This window comes from Pelophylax lessonae (genome assembly GCF_965119305.1).
Source record: "Pelophylax lessonae genome assembly, chromosome: 2".
Classification (NCBI taxonomy): Eukaryota; Metazoa; Chordata; class Amphibia; order Anura; family Ranidae; genus Pelophylax; species Pelophylax lessonae.
In genome coordinates, this window is record NC_138769.1 from 123,227,350 (window position 1) to 123,244,929 (window position 17,580).

Here is a 17,580-nt window from a genome sequence, read left to right on the forward strand (position 1 = left end):
TTGCAAAGCCGGTAGCAACGCCAGGAAAAAGCGGCTGTTAAAAAGCATTTTTTTTTTCCTATACATTTTATTGTATCCTTGTTAAACTTCAACAAACATATATTTGACCTAAATACTAGTTTATACAGCAATCGCACAAAATGACCTGACATGACAAGGCCATTGCAGCGATCCTCAAATAGGGCAAAGGTTTTCCTATAAAGAAAAGTTACGCAAAATAAATAAATGTTTACTGTAAGCCCCCGTTCACACTGGGGCGACGCTACTTCGCTGGGCGACCTCGGAGCGGCCGGCACGGACTTCATAACATTGAAGTCTATGTAGGTCGCTCCGGGTCGCCCCAAAAAGCTCCGGACCCTTTTTCTAAGTCGGAGCGACTTGTGTCGCTCCTATTAGAACGGGTCCATAGCTTCTGTATGGCGGGCGACCTACGGCGACCTGTCAGGCGACCAGGTCGCCTGACAGGTCGCCCCAGTGTGAACGGGGGCTAAAGCTTACCCAAGTATCCACATATACAACATCAATCTGAACTACATCGTAAGGGACTAATGTTTTACTCCTTACACCAAAGATGGTCACACAAGTACTGAGTAGTGACTTTATTTACAGGTACATCTAATAAAATTAAAATACCAAAAAGTTAATTTCAAAAATTAAATTCAAAAATTGAAACTCATTTTATATAGATGCGTTACACACAGAGTAATAGGTTTCAAGCATTTCTTATTAATTTTGATGATTAGGGCTTACAGCTAGTAAAAACCTTAAATTCAGTATCTCGGAAAATAAAATTACAAAAGACCAATTCAAATTTTTTTGCGATTCGGCACTGCGTTACTTTAAGAAATACGCTGTACCCAAATAAAATTGATGTCCTTTTTTCCCACAAATAGAGCTTTCTTTTGGTGGTATTTGATCAACTTTTCTGTTTTTTTAGATTTTGCGCTATAAAACAAAAAAAGCGACAATTTTGGAAAAAAAAATTTTTTTACTTTCCGCTATAAAACATTACCAATAAAAAAAATATAAAATATCAATTTTTTTTATCAGTTTAGGCCAATTTGTATTCTGCTACATATTTTGGTAAGGAAAAATCCCAAAAACCTTATTTTAATTTGTTTACACAAAAGTTATAGCGTTTACAAACTACGAGATAGATTTTTGGACTTTTTATTTTCATTTTTTATTAGTAATGGCGGCGATCAGCGATTTTAGCGGGACTGCGACATTGCGGCAGACAGATCGGACCCCTGACATTTTTACACTTTTTGGGGACTAGTGACATTAATACAGTAATCAGTGCTAAATATTATGCACTATTACTGTATAAATGACGCTGGCAGGGAAGGGGTTAATATTAGGAGTGATCGAGGGGTTAATTGTATGCCTACTTGTGCTAGCTAATGGGGGGGGGGGGGGGCTCTGTGACAGGCAAAGAGATTGTGTGTTTCAGCAAAGCCGAAACGCCAATCTCTCTCTGCCTGTCTGAAAGAAGAACCGCCTGCTTTGTTTACATGGGCAGGTGGCTCTTCCGTCAGGGTCTCTTAAGATCACAGGAGGAAGGCGGCAACTGAGCCCGCTCCTTCCGCGGTCTGCCTCTGCTGCGTCTAATCACAGGGGGAGCACGGCTCTGGCGGCGCGTGAGCCACCGAGACCGCGTGCACAGAATCACCTAGATCTACGCGATTATGCGCAGCCGAGCTGCCTATGGCACTGCGGAGGTGTTATGGAAGCCCAGGTTGCTTTGATAGTGGCTCTTAGTTCATCTGCATTGTTGGGTGTGGTGTCTCATCTTCCTCTTGACAGTAGCCCACACATTCTCTATGGGGTTTAGGTCAGGCGAGTTTGCTGGCCAATCAAGCACAGTGATGCCATGATCATTAAACCAGATATTGGTACTTTTGGCAGTGTGTGTAGGTGTCAATTCCTGCAAGAAATTAAATTAGCATCCCCATAAAGCTGGTCAGCAGAGGGAAGCATGAAGTGCTTTAGAATTTTCCGGTAGAGGGCTGCGCTGACTTTGGACTTGATAAAACACAGTGGACCAACACCAGCAGATGACACGGCTCCCCAAATCATCACTGACTGTGGAAAATTTTGAATTTAATTTGGAAATCAAGGACCCAGAGTCTGAAGGAAGAGTGGAGAGGCACAGAATCCAAGTTGCATGAGGTCCAGTGTGAAGTTCCCATAGTCCGTGCCTTGGGTGATGCACAGAAATGAAACAAATCCTCCCATATAAAGTTGTACCTATTAATCTGCAGTCTTCTCTACATCTGTTCAAGAATTTATAAAGCTTGCCTGAGAGTTCAAAAAAAAAAAAAAAAAGGGGGGCAGAGAGCTGAAGTTACACTCTGCAGAGCTCAGTGAGGAGAGCTTTGAGAGGTGATTGGAGGGAAGAGACACACCCTCCTTCACACAACACACAGGAACAGAGCTAAGGCTATCACTCTGCTAGAGATCCCTTCAGTAACCATTTTTGCTCTTGGTGCCAGGAAACCTGCATGTGATTTGCACCGCACTGCTATGCAAATCAATTGAGATGTCTTTGCAACACAAATTCAGCCATATGGATTAATGGTTGAATTTGCATCGCATTCGGACCAAAATCCTACAGGACCCTTTTTTGGTCCGCACCAGAATCTGAACGCATCGGTGTGAAAACACCCATGCGATCTGATTCCTGTCTGAATTGACAGTTCGTACTGCGATATGCAAACTTATCTGGGGGTGTCATGAACTTCGTATTGACACTCCCAGCAGTTTGCATGTGGCAGTGTGAACTGCCTGCGAGTTGGGAGCGATGCAGGAACCTGTAGTGGATTTGCAGGGTTCCCGCATTGCACTGCTGTGAACTGGCACTTGGTGCTCTCAAAGGGTAAACTCCCCTTTCGTGGGGAAAAAAAAATTGCAAATAAAAGAAAAAACAATATAGCATATACAACTGGTACACAAATCATATTGTAATTGAATGTTATTAAAAATGACCTTTCCTTTTCACTCTGCAGCTGTTGTAATTTTCTGAAAATGCAATGCAACAAGGATACCTGGAGGTGTTCTGTACACAGAATGTATACTGACCACACCCCAGAAACATCATTTACTGCTTGTGTGATTGGCTCCCCAATTTTCCCAGAAGTCTGCATAAGATACAAGTCAGATTTCTGGCATCCCCTGCAATAAAAATGTCATTTTTGGTGAGATACTCCCAATAGGAACATGTCTAAAAGGATGCAGGCCCAGCAGATTTCCTCAGAGCCACAGCTGATGGATAATTATGAAACCACTCCCATTTGACCCACTCAGCACAGAGGGACAAACAATGATTTCTTCAGAACAACAAAATGAAGGAATCTGCAACAGTTTGTTTGTTAAAATCATTGTAATGTACATAGATCACCCAGAGAGGAATGTTTTTTTCTCAACAAAAGTGGAGTTATACTTTAAATGAGACAAGTACACTATATGGAGGGATGTACTTTGTTCAAATTTCATGTCTGAAGTTTACAACCACCTTAATTATAATATGTTTATTATCTTAATTAAAAAATAAACAAACAAATAAATGTAGAATAAGAGCCCATTCACACTAGCGCGACTTGTGAGGCAACTTGTGTTGCCCCAGGTAGCTTGACATAACAAAAGCAATGTTAATCAATCAGAGCCGTCTTAATTGGCACTACTGAAGTTGCTCAGACTTCAGAAAAGGGTCCTGTACTACTTTGAGGCGACCTGTGATCCGACTGTCCCATATACTTCAATGGGAGTTGCCTCCTTATCTTAATTGACACGACTTGTTATCAGACTTTCCAGGAAGAAGAAAGAGATTAGCCAGGCATTCCCCACAGACAAAGTCGCCTGTCTCTTCAAAGTAGTGCACAAGTCTCTACCCAAGTCTCTACCCAAGTCTCTACCCAAGTCTCTACCCAAGTCTCTACCCAAGTCTCTACCCAAGTCTCTACCCAAGTCTCTACCCAAGTCTCTACCCAAGTCTCTACCCAAGTCTCTACCCAAGTCTCTTCAAGTCACGGGGCGACTTTCTGGTAGTGGTAGTGTGAACCAGCTCTTAAAATGACTGACTGGTTAACCACTTTACCACCAAGTCCATTTTTGACACTTTTTGTTTACAAGTTAAAATCAGTATTTTTTGCTAGAAAACTACTTAAAACCCCCAAACATATTATATATAATATATAATATATATATATATATATATATATATATATATATATATATATATATATACACACACACACACACACACACACACACACATACATAGCAAAGACTCTGGAGAATAAAATGGCGGTCATTGCAATATTTTTTGTCACGCGGTATTTGCGCAGCGGTCTTTCAAACGCCATTTTTTTGGAAAAGTTACGAAAAATCATATTTCACTGCATTTAAAAAAAAATAAACATTAAAGTTAGCCCATTTATTTTGTATATGGTGAAAGAGGTCACGTCGAGTAAATAGATACCCAACATGTTATGATTTAAAATTTCGCACACCCGCGGAATGGCGACAAATTACGGTCAATTAAAATCTTAATCTTTAACGGTTACCAGTTTAGAGTTTGAGTGTAGCTCTTTTTTTTTTTTAATTATTGCTCACGCTCTGGCGATCGCGGCTATAACTCACGTGTGGTTTTTGAACAGCGATTTCATTTGCAGCGCAACTTCCATATACGTTTTCTTTCGTGCACGAGCTAACGGCAATGGGGGCGACTACATTTTTTTTTTTCTATTTTATTTATTTTATTTATTTTTTTTTAATTTTAACACTGGTTTTTTAATAAAAAAATATGATCACTTTTATTGCCGTCACAAGCAATGTAAACATCCCTTGTGACACCAATATGCAGTGACAGGTACTGTTTATGAAGGGATCGAGGGTCTAAAAGACTCTAGACCCCTCCACTACACTTCCATGTATTCAAAACGCCGAAAACTTGCATTTTTGAATACAGTCGTTTTTTGAATCTGCCGCCTTTAGCAGCAGAGTAACCCGGACGTGACGTCATGGATGCCGCCTCCGGGTTATGTCATCGGAGACCGGATCGAAGCCGCTTCCGGCGGACATGCCCCGGGCAAAGACGCGGAAGGCGGCGGGAGGGGAACATCCCCTTTCGCTCGCCGGGGTAACGATTGAGTGGCTTCCGAGGCGCATCGGTCGTTACCGCCGGAAAGCCGACCGCCGGCTCTAAAAAACGGTACTAGGTGGCTAGACGTAAAGTGGTTAAAGCCATTCTAACATATAGGCCTCATTCACACAGGCATACTTTGTGTACATGGAAACGGTACTGATGTATAAACAGCAGATTTTCCTGGCATAAAAAAAACAAAAAAAAAAAAAAACACCAGGATGGAACATATAGCATATGTGTGTAATGTAGCACGCACAGGTAAAAATTAAGCTTTTTTTTTTTTTCCCCCTTTAAAATTAAGGGAATGTGGCATGCGCGCATAAAAATACTGACCAGCTATGCAGATTTTTAGATTTTGGGCTGCATTTAGATCAGGGGAAAAAAAAAAACAAAAAAAAACACAACAATCTTGAATGCCTTAAAAATTAGCCATTTTATAGCAAGAAGAAGGACTGCAGATTCCAGTTAACGGCCCCTGACCTAGGTACCTGCCAGCAATGCCATTTCTTACTTTGACGTCCTATTTTGCGAAGAGGAGGAATCCAGAAATCATGAAAATGCGCCTTTCACTGTAAGCCTACAGTCTGAGTCTGCATTAGGTACCTTTCACTTTTTACTGCTGACAATTTCAATGAAAAATACAGCGACACCAATCAACTACTTTCCACTTGGTAAATGTTGGATAACCGTTAATTCAATACTTCCAAGTAACTATCCCAGAACAAGCAAACCAATTCCTTGTTCTGATCTGTGTCCACTCATCTGACATACCATGCGGGGTCTTCCAAGAGCCATCTCATGTCTATAAAGAAACCAAGCAGCATGCTGTTGAACAAGTGCGTCAGCAATTTAATGACCAAAACAACTACATGCATTAAAGCGAAGTACCAGGAGCGCCTGTGTCTTCAGCCTACGTATTCTTTGATAACATGACTGTTAACACAGACTTGGTTTTTTTGGGTTGAGCAGGATGTGACACAAAGGGCAGCCAGGATATCTGATAGATGCACTATACTAAAGAAAGCATTTCCCAAACATACGTGTCTGCATAATTGTGCTAATTTATTGTAAATACAAAAGTATACATTTATCAAGGCTGCATATAAAAGCTACAAACCCATTTACCACACATTCATGAGCCCTAAAAGCTTTCATTGGCATTTTTCAGCATTTCAAAAGAAGAAAAAAATAAATCACTGCTACAAAAGTGACCTATTCATACAACTCTGGAGAAAATAAAAATGAAGAAAAATAAAAAAATTAATTTGTGGACGGACTTGTTGCCCATAATGACCATTCCAAGTCATTATTTAGGTCTCATGTACATTGCTGCTAAAAAAACTGACATTTAGGAGCAGTTGAGTGATTTTTTCAGCACCCCCTGAACTCTCATCTAGGTTATCTTATCTGTCCATATACATTTAGACTCCATGTACACGGGATGGACGTTGTAAATGGCCGTTTAGGAGCAGTTGGGCGTTTTTTTCAGAAGCCCCTGAACCCATCTACATTTTATCTTATCTGTCCATGTACACAGGGTCGTTTACAGTCATTTGCAGGCAGTTGAGTTCAGGGACGTTTTTGGAACGCAATTATTTGCGTTCGACCGTGTGTTTCCCGGCGTTTCAAACGCAGAAACGCGGCCGAACGTGATGAACGTACGTTCAGCCACGTTATAAGTTTTTTTTCTTCCATTCAAAATCAATGGTTCCCTATGGGAGCCTATTGACTTGAATGGAAGTCGCACCGCAAGTCGGATCAGGATGATTGAGGGGGAACTCCACGCCAAAAATGGGAAAAAAACTGCGTGGGGGTCCCCCCAGGTTCAAACCCGGCCCTTCGGGTCTGGTATGGAATTTGAGGGTAGCCCCACGCCGAAAAAACGGCGTGGGGTCCCCCCCAAAATCCATACCAGACCCTTATCCGAGCACGCAGCCCGGTAGGGTAGGAAGGGGGAGGGGACAAGCGAGCAGCCCCACCCCCCCTGGACCATACCAGGCCACATGCCCTCAACATGGGGGGGGGTGTTGGTGCTTTGGGGCAGGGGGAGCTCTGCACCCCCCACCCCAAAGCACCTTGCCCCCATGTTGATGAGGACAAGGGCCTCATCCCCACAACCCTGGCCGGTGGTTGTGGGGGTCTGCGGGCAGGGGGCTCATCGGAATCTGGAAGCCCCCTTTAACAAGGGGGCCCCCCAGATCCCAGACCCCCTCCCTATGTGAATGGGGTACACTGTACCCCTACCCATTCACCTCATAAAAGGCAGTGTATGTAAATAACAACAGGAGACATTTTGGAAAGTTTATTAAAAATCTTCATCTGGTCTTCGGCTCTTTTGCTGTCCGCTCTTATGCTCTTTTGCCCTCGGCTCTTCTCTTCTTCTTCTTCCTCCGGACCTCCTCCGACGATGTCTCCGGTGATTATGCCGTTTAACAGCTGCTTTTTCCCGGCGTTAGAACTAGCTTTGCAGCACGTTTTTTCTAATGTCCCGTGTACATGGAGCCTAAGATGTTTATAGTCGTTTAGAGGCAGTTGAGTTTAGTGGCAATTTTTTTTTTTTTTTTTTTTTTTTTTAAAGCAAAACAAAATGCATTCAGAGAAAAGTTTATTGGCATTTGAAATGCCAAATGCTTGTAAAAGCATGCAAACGCGCCTAAATGCATTTATAAGTGTTTAGTTTATAGGTGTTTTCAATGGGGATTCTGACCATTTTACAATGTAAAAACGCTTCTACCCGCTAAATGCGAATAAACACGGCATGTAAATGCAGCAAAACGGACGTTTACTAAGTTTCAGCGTTCAGGAGAGGTTTTTAAACGTCCCGTATACATGAGGCCTTCGTTTTCACCTATAAAGCGTGAAACATTGGGGGGGGGGGGGGATTTACTAAAACTGGAGCACACAGAATCTGGTGAAGCTGTGGATAGTAACAAAGCAGCTTCAAACTTCAGCTAGATCAATTAAGCTTTGACAATAAGGCCCCTTTCACGCGAAGGGTCCGATCAGGTCCGCCTGTCAGTTTTTCAGGCTGACCTGGACAGACCCTCCATTTCCCCATATGGACCAGCGGGTGTAAAACAGACTAGTGTCCATTTACACCCACCTACCTCTAAACCGATCCAGTGCACAATAAAAAAAACAAAAAAGATAACGGAGTCAGTTTACATCTGCCGATTCATACTGCACAGCGGGCTTGGTCTGTGTCCGTTCTGCATAAACTGAGTGGACATGGACCTGTCATCCGTCTGCTCTGCTCAGATCAGCAGGGGATAAGAGGACCGATACCGTGCTGACCTAATCAGGGTCCTCCCCATGAGAAAGAGGCGGGGACTAAAACCTATGCACAGCTGCACCAGATTCTGTGTGCACCAGTTTTAGTAAATCTCCCCCATAGGTAACACCCCCGATTTTCATTATGTTTACACCTTATCAGAAAGATCCCCAACAGCTACTTACAGTGACTTCATCACCCACAGACAAAGTTTCATGGAAACAACACAGTAATAACTAAAATGAACCACAATCCAATTTGTACTTTTTGCTCTTACGAGTGCTTACTTGATTGACAATTATAGAGGTTACTAATTTATTTATTTTCTGACAGGTTGGTGTTATATCCTTCACTTGGATGTCAGTGTATGGCTGTCAATTCTGTGGCAAGCCCTCTGCAAATATAGAAAAATGCATTACAGTTTGGGGCTATGTTCACACTAGAACGCGGTGCGGGAAACCTGCTGTCCATTAGTTTCGTGCACTGCGTTCAAATAGCACTGCAATTGTAAACTGGGCCGGGTGTCAATGATAAGTTAAAGGATATGTATGGAATTGCTCTTTTTTCCCCCATTTATAATTACCTAGGTGAATGCAGCATCGACCTGATGCTGCATCTGTCCCCCGGCACCTCTGCACTGAGAGCCGAGTGAACGAAAACCGCTGATCGCTCGGTTCCAACAGCTCCCCAAGCAGAGAGCTGCTGACTGTCAGTAAGCAGCTCCCCACAACGCTAGGCTGTGGAGGGGCAGGGAGCGGCCGGGTCAGACTCGCTGAGAGCCTGAGCCGGGGGTGTTGGTCCAAGCACTTGGCGGATCCTGGCTTTGTGGTCGTGATGACGCGGTGCCTGGACTGACTTCTGTGACGTCAGCAGAGAGCGGACTTCAGCCTGCTCTCTGCTGAAAAGGGGTCACAGGAGTGCAGAACGAACTGCACTCTTGTGGTCCATAAGAGATATACAGCCTTGGCTGTACAACTCTTACCACCACAAATGCAGGTTGCAAACACAGCGCGTTTGCCTTGCACCAAATCCCATTGGAACAACATTATCATGAGTTGTAGTGCACTTTCAAAGTAGTGCATGCACTACTTTGGATGTGATGCAGTGCTATTTGAGTCCATTCAAAATGAATAGGCTCAAACTGCACTGAATTGCACAAGAATGCTGGCAGGCTTCAGCAGGCACAAGCTTCAAGAAGACCACATGCGATGTCTGTGCGATGTGAATTCAGCCATGAATTGTATGGCTAAAATTGCATCGCATTCAGACCAAAATGGCGCAGGACCCTTTTTTTGGTCCGCACTGGACAGATTCCAGTTCAATTTCACAGTTCGCACTGCATTCTGCGAACCAATTTGGGGATGTCATTAACTTTACATTGACACCCACAACGGTTCGCAGAGAGTAATGTGAACTGCCTGCGAGTCCGATGCGACGCGGAAACCCGCACAGGAATCGCGCTGGTTCCCGCGTTGCATCAGTGCGAATTGAGCCTTAGAGAAGATGTACAACATTACGGTGTATCAGGAGATACAGATCATAAAAGAGAGTTATCTCTACAGATAAATGTAAGCAATGCAATTTTTTTAGTAGACTTCAGTAGACAAAAACTGCCTCAGAAGTATCCTTATGTCCTCTAAGGCTATGTTCACATGTGGGCATAGCGGATCGCGGGCAGAATCACTGTGGCAGAATCACTGTGATTCTACCCGCGATCCAGAAATCATTGCAAATCGTGGGACGCCTGTGCGTTGCCCGTGATTTGCAATGGCACCCCAAACGCTGTTCGATGTTCCCGCGATTTCCGCCGAATCGCGGAAACATCGCGCAACAAAATCGCGGGACACATGACGCCCAAAAAAGGTACAAGAGCTTCTTTGGGGCGTCATGCGTCCCGCGATTTTGTTTGCGCAATGTTACCGCGATTCGGCAGGCGGAAATCGCTGCAACATCCCACAGCGTTTGGGGTGCTATTGCAAATCACGGGCAACGCACAGGCGGCAATGATTTCAGGACAGCGATTCTGCCCGCGATCTGCTGCGCCCACATGTGAACGTAGCCTTAAGGGTTCTACACAGCTTTGCTGAGCTACATGATCTTTACAGGCTGTATTCACCATAAAAATACATGGAGTCATCCTGCATTTCGGATATTACTTGATGCTAGGCTGCCTCTTTCAAAATGCATTTTTTTTTGGCTATGCCCCCTAGGTGCTTAGTGACATTTGTAAACTCTCCACCATAACTAAACACGCACGTATATTGTATATCAGATACCATTATCAATTACAATGCAATATTTTTTTCTTGACCCCTTAAGAGCAGGGGTTCCCAAGCTTTAGAAACAAAAAAACATTTTGCAGCCTTTCAGACCTATAAGGATACTAACTTGGTTAATCGGTGTAAAAGAAAAAAACAATGCCCATATTTCAGTAGGTGTAAAAAAAATGCCTCTGGCTAGGGGGGCTAGTGAGAGTAAAAATGCACAATCTTGGTATCAGTGAAAACAATAGTGCCCCATCGTTATCAATGGGAAAAACAGTGCCCCATCATTCGCATCAATGAAAGGAATAGTGTCCCATTGTTGGGATCAGTGGAAGGAACAGTGTCCCATTGTTGGGATCAGTGGAAGGAACAGTGTCCCATTGTTGGGATCAGTGGAAGGAACAGTGTCCCATTGTTGGGATCAGTGGAAGGAACAGTGTCCCATTGTTGGGATCAGTGGAAGGAACAGTGTCCCATTGTTGGGATCAGTGGAAGGAACAGTGTCCCATTGTTGGGATCAGTGGAAGGAACAGTGTCCCATTGTTGGGATCAGTGGAAGGAACAGTGTCCCATTGTTGGGATCAGTGGAAGGAACAGTGTCCCATTGTTGGGATCAGTGGAAGGAACAGTGTCCCATTGTTGGGATCAGTGGAAGGAACAGTGTCCCATTGTTGGGATCAGTGGAAGGAACAGTGTCCCATTGTTGGGATCAGTGGAAGGAACAGTGTCCCATTGTTGGGATCAGTGGAAGGAACAGTGTCCCATTGTTGGGATCAGTGGAAGGAACAGTGTCCCATTGTTGGGATCAGTGGAAGGAACAGTGTCCCATTGTTGGGATCAGTGGAAGGAACAGTGTCCCATTGTTGGGATCAGTGGAAGGAACAGTGTCCCATTGTTGGGATCAGTGGAAGGAACAGTGTCCCATTGTTGGGATCCGTGGAAGGAACAGTGTCCCATTGTTGGGATCCGTGGAAGGAACAGTGTCCCATTGTTGGGATCCGTGGAAGGAACAGTGTCCCATTGTTGGGATCAGTGGAAGGAACAGTGTCCCATTGTTGGGATCAGTGGAAGGAACAGTGTCCCATTGTTGGGATCAGTGGAAGGAACAGTGTCCCATTGTTGGGATCAGTGGAAGGAACAGTGTCCCATTGTTGGGATCAGTGGAAGGAACCGTGTCCCATTGTTGGGATCAGTGGAAGGAACCGTGTCCCATTGTTGGGATCAGTGGAAGGAACAGTGTCCCATTGTTGGGATCAGTGGAAGGAACAGTGTCCCATTGTTGGGATCAGTGGAAGGAATCGTGTCCCATTGTTGGGATCAGTGGAAGGAACAGTGTCCCATTGTTTGATCGAAAGCAATTCCTTCCACTGATCCCAAGTCATTCGTTGGAAGAATTGTGCCCCTTCAGTGATGTCAGTGAGGAATTTTTCCCTTAGTTGTGCCTCATTCTTGGTGTTGGTGGGAAGAACCGTAGTAATGGGTCAAGCATGTTCAGGATCGTAGTCCCAACCCACCTGAGAAATCCCACCAGAAAGCTTTCACTGCATACCGCCAATCATCGGCAGTTACCAGGCCACAGCTGCACAGACCGGGAAATGCCTCACTGCCTATAATTGACGGTGTGCAGTGTTGCTTCCTGGTGGGATTGCTACAGTGGGTTGTGACTAGGATCCCAAACACACATCACTAGAAGAGTACCCCCAGGATTGGCTAAAGGTAAACAAAGAGCCACATCCCCTCCATAGTTTGGGGATTACTGAGTTAGAGATCTGACCTGCTATAGATCAGTGAGACTATAGGGGTTGGTTTACTAAAACCAATCAGCTTCAAGGTTTTATCGTTAAAGCTGAATTGCACAAGCTGATTGGCTACCATGTACAGCTAGCTGCACCAGATTTTGCACTGTCCACTTTTAGTAAACCAACCCATGTCACTCCACGCTGTGCCATACACATCAGTCACTGATGACAATTTCCACTGGAAATAATGAGCATACGGAAAGGCTGTTTATTTCACATTTTAACGATGCAACAGTCATCGTCAACAGTATTGAGATGTTAGATTATGGTTACTGCTGAAGTCAACAGAAACCAACACTTGAAACTAATATTTCTAATTCTTTCACCCACAAAAAAAAAAAAAAAAAAAAAACTAAAATACAATAACTCACTGTATAATTGAAGTGATTAATCCTCTGCATTGTGTAAAGGCTGTGTGATCCTGTATGTACAGATCCTCCCTCTCCTGCACGTTCACTCTGGACAAGTCCAGATAAGCACAGTTAGGGTCCTTTCACACAGACGTTCCGCATGTCCACAAAGCATCCTATTTTTTTGCAGATGATATACGGGCATAATGAATGTCAATGGCATTGTGGATGTCAGTGGATGACCATCCGCTGACATCCGATTTTCGTCCTTTCAGTTTTGTTCCGTTTTTTGGAACGGAACAGTACCCTATTTTTGTTCCGTGTAAAAAACGGAACGGATGCAAAATCGGATGTCAGTAGTGTCATCCACTGACATCCGCAATGCCCATAGACATACATTATGTCCGTATATCATCCGCAAACGGATGGGATGATTTGCGGACATATGGAGCGGATGACACAAATGTCACCCGCTCCGTGAAAAAAAAAAAAAAAAAAAAGTGCCGGAGCGGATCGCAATGCGGTCCGCTCCGTGTGAAGGAGCCCTAAGTGTAGTTCAGCTGCACATGCTCAGTTTGGACTCTTGCTCAGAGAACACTTCCTGGATTTAGCTGAGCTATTCAGGTCACATGGTAATAACATCACACATTTGGGTGTGTATACAGATCCTAAATGACAGCCCAGTCCCTCCCTCCTCCTCCTCCATGCCCAGTAACTAAAAAAAAGAAAACACTGTGTGTGGGATGTCACATCTTGATTGATTATTTTTTTTTTTTCTTGGGAGGGTACACGTGATCAGCACAGGGCCAATCAGCACTGTCCAGACAGAGAATTGGGGGTCTTGAAGCCTGATAGGACAATCATGGGAGAAATGAAAACTCCTCCTACAAACTATCAGCACTCACTGATACAAGTCACAAGATTGCTCTAAGTGCTATATACTGCTGATGAGAAAAGGTATTTAAATAAATAAATGCATTTCCATGTTCTGTGTACTGTAGGACAGCGGTCCTCAAACCTGGCCCTCAGGGCCCACTAACAGGCCAGGTTTGCAAGATAACTGAAATACATCATAGGTGATATAATTTGCTGCTCAGTGATTGCAGTATTCTAGTCTGCATATCCCCAAGGTAATACTTAAAATCTGGCCTGTTAGTGGGCCCTGAGGACCGGAGTTGAGGACCACTGCTGTAGGAGACCAGATCTATTGAATGCAGGATCTGGGTTTAATAACACTAAGTAACTGGACAGCAAAATCCTTTTCAATAAAAAAAATAGTGAATCAGTTTTCTAAACCATACCATAATATTATAAAACATAGTATCACTTTAATGATATGTTAAACGGCTAGCAATGATGTCATCGGGGGCACTAAAAGAACTTGTCAACCAGGATGAATGGAAAACAAAGAAACAAGGTAACAAAATGCCTATTGGTAAACAAGTAAACTTCCACAGGCACTGCAAGGTTTCATTGGGAAGATGTAATTGTGGATACCTCCAATACATCTATGAAAGAAAAACAAACAACAAGAGCCCTAATAATGACATCACACGTGGTCTTCTGATTACACCTAGGCATCATGTAGCATTCAAGATACAACCAAAACACGCTACTGGCAAGAAAAACAACACGTTGGTAAATGCACAGCACTACATTCCAGCATGCATTAGGTGGGGCTAGAAAGTAACTAAGGATAAAGACAATGAGAATGATTTTCTTTGTTATTAAATGTAAGTATGTGGTGCCACCAACCTTTCTCTAAGCTCCTTCCGCTGCCTTTGCAGGCCTCCCCCTCCTCCCCTCCAATAACATTTACAGTAACAAGCACACATCCAGGCTGTGTTTGTCAGGAGAGGATAGTGGAGCTCTGCAGCACTGCACCACTCAAGATACAAAACACAGAAATAAATAGAAAGCAGAAGAGAGGCAGGAAATATTCCCAGCCAAGGCTGACTTTAACTGGTAACCTCGGCACTGACAATTACATCACAATCCTTAATAAAAAAAAAACAAGTGAAAAAAATAAAATTCTGCAACATTCAAAGGCTCTCACAGATCGGGCTTCAACGGTGACACCTCAAACAGAAAAATCAACAACCACCAAAGTGACATAACACACGGTTGTGCAGCAATCTGCTGCATCTTAGAACCTTCTGCTTCCATAGGATTGTATGGTTTTCAAAAGACTTTCTGCTACAAGAAGTATCATGGGGGGTGTACAGAGCTACAGCAATACACAACTATGGGAGGACCTCCAATGGAGGAGATACCGTCCCGGAGCTCTGCTGGAGGTCCCCCCAAAGGTCAGATTCTGCCTGTCACCCAGAAAAATATCCCAACACAAACTACACATCACCTCACAACTTGTCAAATAGAAAACAAAAAAACACTTATCCAAAACAGGAGACAATGATTGCTGTATACAACTCAATACACACACTGACACAATGCTCAGCTTTATACATGTAAACATCAGCTGGACAGTTTGTGGAGCCCATGACACCCAAGTGTGCTCTTCCATGATCTGTGACCCCAACAGTCCAGGGGAGGAAGGTACAGAAGAACATGGGCAGGTCATGTGACAACCCAATGACAGCTCAGACACATGAATTCTCAATGCTGACAATGCTTACTCAATCCCGGATTGCACTGACACTGCCCACAGCACCAGGGGGCACCTTACAAGGTGTCACTGCCCACAGCACCAGGGGGCACCTTACAAGGTGTCACTGCCCACAGCACCAGGGGGCACCTTACAAGGTGTCACTGCCCACAGCACCAGGGGGCACCTTACAAGGTGTCACTGCCCACAGCACCAGGGGGCACCTTACAAGGTGTCACTGCCCACAGCAACAATGTCAGCCTGTACCAGGGTCATTGCCAGCATCACTCTGAAGAGCACTGGTATCACCCTACACAGAACTGTCATCACTGCCCATGGTCTGGTGTCACTCCAAACAGCAGGGGTGTCACTACATAAGGTGTCACTTCTACACAAAACTGTAGTCAATGCTAACAGCACAGCATCACTCTACACAGCAACCAGTTTCACCACACAAGATGTCACCCCATGAGGTGTCACCCCACGTGGTGTCACTTTACACAGCAACAGGGTCACCGCGCATGGTGTCATCTTACACAGCAATGGGGGTCCCCACGCATGGTGTCACTCTCACTCATGCACCGTGTCACTGTACATGATTTTACTTAAAATAAAACAGGTGTCACTCCACACAGCATCGGTGTCACTACACATGATGTCACTTTTACACAGAACCTGTCACCAGAGATGGTGTCACTTTTACACGACGGTGGTCTCGCTCTTACACAGCGCCAGTGTCACCAGGCATGGTGTCAATCTTACACTGCGCCAGTGTCACTCTTACACAGCACCGGTGACACTCTTACACAGCACCGGTGACACTCTTACACAGCACCGGTGACACTCTTACACAGCACCGGTGACACTCTTACACAGCACCGGTGACACTCTTACACAGCACCGGTGACACTCTTACACAGCACCGGTGACACCAGACATAGTGTCACTCTTACACAGCACCAGTGTCACTCTTACACAGCACCAGTGTCACTCTTACACAGCACCAGTGTCACTCTTACACAGCACCAGTGTCACTCTTACACAGCACCAGTGTCACTCTTACACAGCACCAGTGACACCAGGCATAGTGGCACTCTTACACAGTACCGGTGTCACTTACACAGCACCGGTGCCACCAGACATAGTGTCACTCTTACACAGCACCGGTGTCACCAGACATGGTGTCACTCTTACACAGCACCGGTGTCACCAGACATGGTGTCACTCTTACACAGCACCGGTGCCACTCTTACACAGCACCGGTGACACCAGACATAGTGTCACTCTTACACAGCACCAGTGTCACCAGACATGGTGTCACTGTAACATGACAGGGGTGTCACCGCACAGGATGTGGGTATATGATGCCCCTGTAGACAATGATAGCACTGTCACAGTGTCAGTGCCCCCTATAGGAAGGCAGATCTCCTGCCCCTCACCCTTTTCCCTGATAATCCCCTGGGAAGCAGCAGAGTGACATGCCATGGGCCCCTGACCTCCCGCTGAGGGGCCCGGCCCGGCTCTGTCACAGCGGAAGACTGACAGGCTATGAGTGTCCAGAGAAGGAGGCCTCGGCCCCCGCCTCATGTTTACCCCGCACCAGGAAAGGGCCAGGCCCGCTCTCCTCCTCCCCCTCAGTCCCCGCTCTCCTCAGGCCCGGCGGACCAGGCTGGTTTACCTTCTTAGCAGCGGCGCTCCGGAGCGGCCTCGGACAGATTCCCAAAACCCGAGCTGGGGAGGGGCGGCAAGAGGGCGCTGCGAGCACCGGAAACAAAGGCCGGCCCGGGGCAAGGTGGGCGGGGACACGAGGGGGAGGAGCCGAAACTCGTAGCGATCTGCAGAGGTGACCGCTCCGTCTCCGCCCCCACCTCCTCCTGGTGTGGGGAGATGGGCGGGTCCAAGATGGCGCCGCGCTGGGAACGGAGAGGGATACCGGGAGCGGCACCTCCAGCATAACGCCTGCGGACCGCCTTCTAACCCGCCCACTGCCGGCCTGACTCAGCCGCCAGCAGGGGGGTTCCTCAGTCAGCGCTGGGCCTGCACCGGACTCCTTCTATATATCCGGGACATGTGACTGAAGGGGCCGCAAACTTCCATGGGGATAGACCGATGCAATCAGAATTGGAACATCCTCTAATTATGACC

The 17,580-nt window shown here is 45.4% G+C and overlaps 1 protein-coding gene across 1 annotated transcript in view; it reads right to left on the reverse strand.

The window, feature by feature from the left end:
- TAOK1 (TAO kinase 1) overlaps positions 1 to 17,223 on the reverse strand; it is a 254,292-nt gene extending 237,069 nt beyond the window's left edge. Inside the window, exon 1 of the mRNA XM_082244852.1 lies at positions 17,114 to 17,223. The gene's annotated coding sequence lies outside the window, so the exon portion shown is untranslated. The remainder of the gene's footprint in view (positions 1 to 17,113) is intronic.
- Between the last annotated feature and the right edge of the window lie 357 nt (positions 17,224 to 17,580).